The sequence below is a fragment of the Gavia stellata genome, chromosome 8 (genome assembly GCF_030936135.1).
Source record: "Gavia stellata isolate bGavSte3 chromosome 8, bGavSte3.hap2, whole genome shotgun sequence".
Lineage (NCBI taxonomy): Eukaryota > Metazoa > Chordata > Aves > Gaviiformes > Gaviidae > Gavia > Gavia stellata.
In genome coordinates, this window is record NC_082601.1 from 19,622,491 (window position 1) to 19,630,264 (window position 7,774).

The window sequence follows — 7,774 nt, forward strand, 5'->3', positions numbered from 1 at the left end:
AGGAGCTAAAAGAAAAACATTTTGCAGAGATAAGTACATACTTTGAAAAGGTTTAAAATATTCAATTGGTGAAAAAATAACTACTTGTAAAAACGTGAGTATTTTCATTATGCTTAATTTGCCATTCAAAACAAGTTTTTCTTAATAAGCTCTATTGTTTCTATCTGTTTTGTGAAATGTAATACGTGTGAGACAGAAAGCAGACTCGGAATGTGAATGAGTCTTGTTTTCTCTTTCTCTCTTTCTTTCTATCGTTTTTAAAATACAACTTTATTCATATTCACAGGCATCTTGAAGTCGAGAAAAGAATTAATGGCAGTGGCATGGCATTCCTGAGGTCATGATCTGAAAAGATGAAACAGGAAACCTTATCTGCTAGTCTTTTCCTATATGTTTTTTTCTGTGCCATATAGAAGTCTCCATAAGCAAAACACTCTATGGTTAATAGTTATGTTTTCGCTCTCAGCAGTGACACAAGCTTTGTCAGGTTTTCGCTGTCTGCATAGTTCATTAAAATACTTTAATAAATGAATCGTGGTTTTAAAAATCACCACACTATCACCCGAGTAAAAACATCTATATCCTCCCAATCCTGCAGTGTCAAAAAGTATAGTCTCTCAGGGCAAAAGGTTATGGAGCATTCATAAAGGTTTCCCATCTGTCACCAAGCGCGACATCAAGCCCTCTAGGTGCTGTGAAAATGATTTTCTCCCGAATTCTCCAGCCCAAAGATGCCATCCTCTTAATTACAAGCATTTGAGATCAGGAACGCCACTGAATTCCCTGGAGATTCACAGAAGGTATGCAAAAATAATCTCTTCTCTTGCTTGCCTGCCAGGGCTTCTGTACCTGCCCACAAGCTAGTCGGCTCATTTGCCGATTAATATTGATTAACTGCCTTTCTCCCCATCACAAGGCTCCTGCACACGGGTTACTCACGTACATAGGAAAACAGAATGAAACAAGTCGTTGAGATCGCGGACTGTGAGACTGTCAGAACATCTGCTTACAAGAGGTGCCCCGAAAAACTACTCCTGGGGTCAGTGTGCATGCAAAAGAATATACGTACAGACGGGGTGTCGAGCCGACCCTTTGTGTGACAAGACCGTGCCTGCACAGCAGAAACTGAGCCTCCGGTCGGGCGAGAATCCTATCTACAAATGACCATTAGCACTTTTTCCAGGGGTGACAACCAGGTGAAAGGCCATCCGACCCATCAATTTATCAACAGTCGAGCGTTGGAGGTTTCTGTTGGGTTAAAGGGATTACAGTAGTTGTAGGAGGAGGTACAGAATGTGAAGTGAGCAGGAGAAAAATGTCATTGTAGTCTTACGCAAGTTCTCTTCCAGTACATAACCAGACCAACGGAACTAGCTGGCTTGAGTGATACCGTTCAAAGCGCACATAGACCTGGTGATGGATACGTCTGGAGAGGCTCTGATAGTGTTGTCAATCCGAGCAGTGTAGACTACTTTTTTAATATATGGAAACGTGTACTTAACTCTGGACATAAGGGTGGGGGCGTAAAAAAAGCCACGTCCAAGCTCAATAGAAGCACGGGAGAGAAACCTCGGGCTCCATGCCATCCGAGATGTGAAAGCCCACGGAGACTCAGCAGCCAAAATCGCATACACTGATTTTTTAATAGAGTTCTCATCCATGTGTCCATTTAACTGCAGTTGATACAGATCAAATAAGCTTGTTACTTATAGATTCCCAGTTGCCTCAAGTGATACAAGACAGTAGCAACAGGAATATCCCTAATTAGAACGGATTCATGTGATTTTCTTATTCAGGGAGTTTAGTGTCCCTAAGTATTCAAAGAACGATAAAAGTCTTCCAGCATAAAGCCGCCAGGTTTAGCCCTCTTTTTACCCGGGGAACAGGAACAGCAGGTTTTTCTTCTACCGTTAGAACTTCCTTTCATTCTTTTGTATGATTTCTGAAATCTCCTTCAGCATACAACTCCCTGCATTTCTCGGAAGTTTTTATTTCATATAATTTTGTATGTATACGCACACACACACGCATTTCAAGCAAGATAAATCTGAGAAGAATACGTAGCTGGGAAGTAATACGAAATATTATATCAGATGGTCATGAAATAGCTTCCTACACCTTAGCAAGGTTTTAAGAGTCGTCATTTTCCAATTTAGTTTGTGTAATGATAACTTGGCATTATATGCCATGACTGCAATAGCAACTATTATTTGAAGACACGTGTATTAATCTGTGAATGTCTCTTCTAAGAGAACAAAAGCTGTATGCTTTCCAATTCTTTTGAAGTTAATTTAGTTTTAGATGGTCGTTTTATTATTTGTGCGTGTTGCTCCTTCATATAAGTCTTACCGACCTACGCACGAAAGAGACAGTATAAACGATACCCGCAGAGAGGACCCGATACTGTGTGCCTTGTGCGCCCGAAGTTTTACGCAAAGCTCTGTCGTGGTGGGCGTGTACGGGGATCGACGGTCAAGTGTGAAAAAAGACTAATACAGATGTTATTAGCAGAGAGCCTGTAGTCGTGCATTCAAGCTCACAAGCCCATTAAAACGTAATGGGCGTAACTGCAGTAAGCACTTACAAGCTAGCCTTGCTTTTTATTTCATGTAGAGTATCAGGAATGCCAAGAAATGCCCGTCCGGCCCGCAGACGCTACAAACACAGAAAGAAAAGGCAGTCCCTTCAGCCTTTTTCGACCCCACCATCCGGTGGAAAATGGATGCAAGACCTGGAACGTGATGCGATTCTCAGAACTGTCAAATCTGTCATGCGCTTCAAGGGAATCCTATGGCCAACAAATCCAACTTCACTTTGATTTTAGTCAATCTATCAAAGGGAAGAGATTACCAGAATGGCAGAACAGCAATTACCTAGCCCTTTGCGTGAGGGTAGCAAGATGGTAAGGATTGTAAGATTCCCACAGCATTTCAGAAGGTCCATATTTCCCACTGGGCCTAAGTGACTTTTCCATTAAAGGGTGAAGAAAATGGCTATTATAAGAAAATGCCGGTGAAGAAAATGTTACTATGTAACAGGCTGGTTGCGTCTTTCGCTGAAGTTTGTAGGAAATAATACAGAGAGTGGACTTAATGGCTTGCTGTCCTCCGAGACGAAGCTAAGAGGGCATTAGCTTTCTTTTAAACAAAAAGTTCGTGGCGTGTGTTTGTGTTGTGAGGGGAAGTTTCTTTCTTTAAAAATAAAACTGTTCCTTGGACTTTTTTTTTTTTTATCAAGGCTAAAGGGACACGTCCCCTTCTTTGTCTTCAGAAGAAATGGCAGAAAGTTCAAATCTTCTCACTTTCTCCTCCCAAAATAAACACCTTGTTACGATTAGATGTGTGATGCCCTAAAAATTGAGCAACAGCTTCCAGGTCCAAGCATGCGCAAAAAACCATTCAAAATCTTTTTGAAGAAACAGACTAATCTCAACCTTTATGTCTAGACTCGCAAAGCTGCAGTAAAATACCGTTAAACTGGGTTCTTAAAGTTTTATTTGGTGGCATTTTCTTGGGTTAACTGTGTTCGCGATGATGAGATGCTGTGAGCAATAACGCAACTCCCACAGGGACCCGTGCCTGAGAGCGCGGTGATTAGCTGAGCTGCCATGTCTAGTATATCAGAGGCTGAGATGTACACTGGACTGACTTTACCGTCTTATTTAAATGTGATGATTTCCTCATTTGTTGTATTGTTTGTATTAATACGAATATCTTGTTATGTTTGTTTTGTCTCCTGGGAGCCAATAAAGCTGTGAAGTTTTTCTTTACACCAAATGCAGCTCTACGGGCGATCAATCAATGGGTAGTTTTTGGATAATCTGCGAGAGTGAGAAATCTAATAAAGCAAGCAACTAAAAAAGGAAAGCAAAGTCTATTTTCTGTTAGGTTAGCTACGTCAGGAGTCAGGCTTTCCACCATGCCTTTATAAGATATTTAAACAGCTACATTTAACTAACAGGGCAGCACCTCGCTCAATTAACTTGCTGGCATATAAAGGAAAAAGTTTAGACATCATGACCTCGGCAGCAATGTGGGTGACTTACTCTTACAATAAAATTTACTTTGACACTTGCATTTCTCTCCACCTCCTCCTCCGCAGTGGTATATGAAAACACACTAAGGCGAACCACGGACCAGTCATGAAGAAAGAGAACAAATAAATGAAATTTTTAAGTTACTATTGCTTTGTTATACCAGGTATAATGTTAGGAAATAGGTAGGCAAAGATGATATAGTTAGCTTCCAGGTCGCAACAAGGTCCATAGGAAATCGTGCCATTTAATTTCAAGGCAGCAGTTCTTTTATCACAACAAAATGAGTTATAAACAGATCAAAATAACAATCTGAATTATCTAGCGTTAGTGGCTGAACTGAACAGCCCCAGATTACGTGATGAATTGTTAAATTGCAGTAGCATTGTTTTGGAATTGCTAATTAAAAAATAAGTAAACCCCCATGACTCTGGATATGACAACTGAAAATACCCACAAATTATTTAATAAATGAAGCGTCTAACAACTTTAACACTTCCCGCTCGCCTCGTTAATAAATGTAATTTGAGGTAGATTTAAAAAATCTCCCATCTAAACAGTGAATTCATTACGCGACGTTCAGATCTCCAGATGCCTATGGACTCCTCGGAATTAGGTGTTAAATAGACAAAAGTGAACCAAACTGCCTTTAAAAGCACAGCATGACCATGTAATTCTTTTTCCAGTTTGTGGTAAAAAATGATGAAACTTCTTTCCAAGTAGCTATCACCCAGATTTAGTGTGAAAAGTAGTGTAATTGTAATTCACGCCATCAGGGTCTATCACTGATAGACTATCAGCTGTTCTGTAGTTAGGAAGGCTTTCTTTTCAAATAGGAAAGCTGCCAAGTGCTCTGTGATACCTCCAGCAAGCTTATCGGATGGAAGATCGGAGCCAAAACAGCAGCTGCACACATATGCAAATTGGCAATTAATAGTATAACATTCTGGGGAGGATTTTTTTTTTTTAATATGGGAAAGTATAGCGGAGCTACCTTAATATTAACCTTAACAGTGACAGGGAACTTCTTGCCGTAGCGGCCAAAGAATAATTACCCTCTGGAGAGACTTTCACTCTATTACTTTCTCCCTTCACACAAAGATCAAAGCTTTGTTGTCCTGCCGAGTTTGTCTCCACAATGAAAGTTAACTTCAGGCGATAAAAAACGGGGATACCTTGTAGCTTCAGCTCTCGAAAGTAGGGAATCGTGGCAGTTCGCGCTTCCCTCCGCCTACGCCCCCCCAAATGACCAAAAAACCCCATGTTTGTCATTTTGTTTTATATCCTGTTCCCTGAAAAGATGTTCCCTGCTACATGGAACTCTTAGGACTGTGCGTTTGTTATGGATACTCTAATCAACGACAAAGTAATTGAAAGGATTATTTTTATATCTTTTCCCCAGCCTGCTGCAGCAAACCAGCTTGCTTTATTTAGCCCAGCATGTATGAATACAAGACTCCCAATTAATGCAGTTGCTTGCTTTAGTCAGAACATTGCCTTTCAAAGGATCCTCACATGATCCTTTTCTTGTAATAGCAGGCTGGAGCTGGAAAGGCTTTGCAAGGCTGCTGCATTTCACAGAAGCCCGTCCCCAGCGCTTTCCCCAATGCCTGTCTGTCTCTTCTAGGACAGGCGTGGGGTGATTAGCTAATGTTTTCGATAATCTGTGAATTCTTCATAGTCTTATTTTCACAAATAAAGATCTCAGCCTGTTTAGGATTAGGAAGAAAAAGCGTGTGCTCCTCGAAGGCAGGCCAGGGAGTTTGCTCCGCTCCAGGGGCAGGTGCCTCAGGCAGGGACTTGGGCGGCAGTGCTGGTGCTGCAGCCTGCCGTGCGGCAGAAGCCCGCCTCGGACCACCGCCACTTCTGCCGTCTTCTTCCGCTGTCACTTACGCTCCCATACTAGTGCTTTTCCATTTTATTGCTCAATAATTGCATGCTTAGTGGAGACCCCTTTGTGCTCCCAGACTTCAGTTATATTTCGGTTACAAACAGAGGCTGTTTCGGAACGCGATGCAGCCAAGCGGCGAGGTACCACCCTCAGACGCCGCTCGAGCCCGCCGGCAGCGCGCAGCAGCTCAGCGCAGAGCAGCCTCCCGCCGCACCGGCGGGCAGGCGCGGCAGGCGAACCAGCCCTGCGCTGCCGAGCAGCATCTGCTACCACGCGAGCCAAGGGTTGTTCTGCATTACTACTCCCTCAGTCACGCAATAGCCTTAAATCTGACTGCCCCCTCCCCTCCATCTTCCAAATAGGCTTTCCCCACCCAAGTCCAACGGCGGCCCTCTAAATAGCACCCGATACTTCAGTCAGACAAAGAAAATAGATTTAAATTTAGAATATAATTCTTCACCATTCTGTTCCACCATCAAATCAGTATCGCACGCAAGTTTGAGAAAAGTGGGGATATAACAGATCCATAAGTTCTGGTTTTCATCTGGAACTGGAATATATATACATTTATCTTCACAGATCCTTAAAAAGTCAGATCTTTGAGAGGCACAATTTTTCTGGAAATACTAGGGTCCCAGAGGGAGAATGATACAAATCCTCACCTAAGGTCGACCACAGCAAAAGGAAGACTATTTGACTAAAACATTAATTCGGCCAGACACACACAGGAAAATCTGTTTGTAGGATATTCAACAAGCAGTATTTACATTCAGATGGGTTTCCCATCTCCGTGCTTGTCTGCATTATTATTTGTGATGCCTTTTTCCAGATTGCAAACACTTCTTCAACACCTTTGTTGATCCACTCTTTTATTTTGTCCAGTGTCTCATACACACACAGAACATAACCGTTCTTCAAAAGTGCTGTAGTTTGAGTATGTTTTAAAGCTTCGTATTGTTTACCCACATCAGTATCGCAATGTTTATATAAAGTATCATAGGATCTGATAATTTGTCCCATTAAAGAATTCGCTTTTCAAGTTTTAATTTGGACAAAGAATGGCCTTCAAGTCTTCTTGTGAATATATATATGTGTATATATATATAAAAATAAAATATTTTGCATTCACACACCTCCTTTGCTTCTTCTGTTCTAATGATGACATAAATCTCCTTAATCAGCTAAGTTTAAAGCACAGACTTAGATAATATTGAACATATAATCTCAAACAATGTAAGGCACAACCTAATAAAAATAATTCTGATGTTTACAGCTTCATGTAAGTTAACTGTATCCAGGAAATTCGGAACAAAAATAATGGGATTATTTTCATGATTAAGGAGAAAAGGGTTTGGGCCTTCACCCTCAGTTCACTTAATTAAAAATGCATACTGGAAAACATGTGGTGCTATATAACTGCACGCACTGCTTGGAGAGTTCTGTGACATCTGGAGTTGTAGAACATAATCTCTTTCAATTTTGGGTATGGTTTCCATATAACTGTTATCTAGGAACATTTGCATCAGATATACATATACATACAATTGGGCAAACACTGTACATATTATTCTTTTTTTTTTTTTCTGAGTACTATGCTACTCAGACATTTTTATGTGTTCATTTATCCCACTTTAGAAAATAATGTGGTATCTTTCTTTTAAATTCTGGTCTCCAGACAAAATAAGGATAAAGGGAGTTTTAGGGGTTTATGGCCTATCTCCTAACGATTTTTAAATCTGTTGGCAAAGTTCAACCTAGTTTGACTCATAAATACATATTAAGATACTGATTTAAAAAAAAAATTGTGAATAAGAATAAGCCTGTTAATACAAGGGAAAAGGCACAAAGAA